The 1,047-nt window shown below is 52.7% G+C and overlaps 1 non-coding gene across 1 annotated transcript in view; it reads right to left on the bottom strand.

Annotated features, from left to right (window-relative positions):
* Nucleotides 1-219: 219 nt before the first annotated feature.
* The window catches only part of LOC118516839, a 4,283-nt gene continuing 3,455 nt past the window's right edge, over nucleotides 220-1,047 (bottom strand). Inside the window, exon 1 of the ribosomal RNA XR_004908134.1 lies at nucleotides 220-1,047. This exon is cut by the window's right edge and continues 3,455 nt beyond it. This is a non-coding gene — a ribosomal RNA (large subunit ribosomal RNA).

Below are 1,047 nucleotides of genomic sequence, written 5' to 3'. Positions count from 1 at the left end.
CAATGTATCTCTACTGTGCATTACGTACCTTATAACGCACGGCACCCATTGGGTGACTCCACTTAACCATCTTTCGATAATGCCCGTGTTGCAGATATAATCCCAACACCTACCAGGCTTTATATGTACATCGAACGTTACATACGATGCACCCCGTATTCCCGGACTTGTACATTTTCTTGTACATACTACCGGGCCGGACGTGCCTTGCGTCCACCATAACACCACCAGGCGTAGGTCGCCTGAGAGGATCGATGCGAACGCATCTCTACAACTTGAAACTCCTAGCCTGAAGTCCCGTCGTTTGCGGGCGGTCGGTGGGCATCGAAACTAGTCAAGTCCACGGTCGGCGAGGTCGGCGGCCACCGGCGTTCCCTATGGTCAGGTACTAACACGTGCAGTGCGACCCCGCGCGATGCGGCCCAGTCTATGAAGCGGGGATGAGGCGCCAGGCTGCAGAGGCAGTTCCAGCGGATCTCGGAGGGTTGTTAGGCCCGCTAGCTTCCGATTGCCCATTAGGTTTTGAAGCGCTATCAGCTCGGATTGGTTACGACCTTAGAGGCGTTCAGGCATAATCCAGCGGACGTAGCGTCATACAAAGTCCGGTCGAACTAGTATTGAGCCAGTGGTCCGTACCTGTGGTTCCTCTCGTACTGCACAGGAGTTCCGTTACGATAGGCACGTCTTAGCACACACCAGTTAGGGTTAAAACTAACCTGTCCACGACGGTCTTAAACACAGCTCACGTTCCCTTGAAGGGGTGAAACATCCTACGCTTAGGGGATTTTGCTTCACACTGATAGGAAGAAGCCGACATCGAAGGATTCAAAGAAGTGCCACGTCGCTATGAACGCTTGGCGACCACAAGCAGTTCTCCCTGTGGTAACTTTTCTGACAACCCTCTTGCTAAAACTCCGTTATAACCAAAAGGATCGTAAGGCCAAGCTTTCGCTGTCCCGGAGTGTTACTGAACGCCGAGATCAAGCCAGCTTTTGTCCTTATGCTCAGCGTGTGGTTTCTGTCCACACTGAGCTGACCTTTGGACAC

The sequence above is a fragment of the Anopheles stephensi genome, unplaced genomic scaffold (genome assembly GCF_013141755.1).
Source record: "Anopheles stephensi strain Indian unplaced genomic scaffold, UCI_ANSTEP_V1.0 ucontig399, whole genome shotgun sequence".
NCBI lineage: Eukaryota > Metazoa > Arthropoda > Insecta > Diptera > Culicidae > Anopheles > Anopheles stephensi.
Note: the sequence above shows the minus strand (reverse complement) of the source record. Positions and strands in the feature narration are given on the sequence as shown.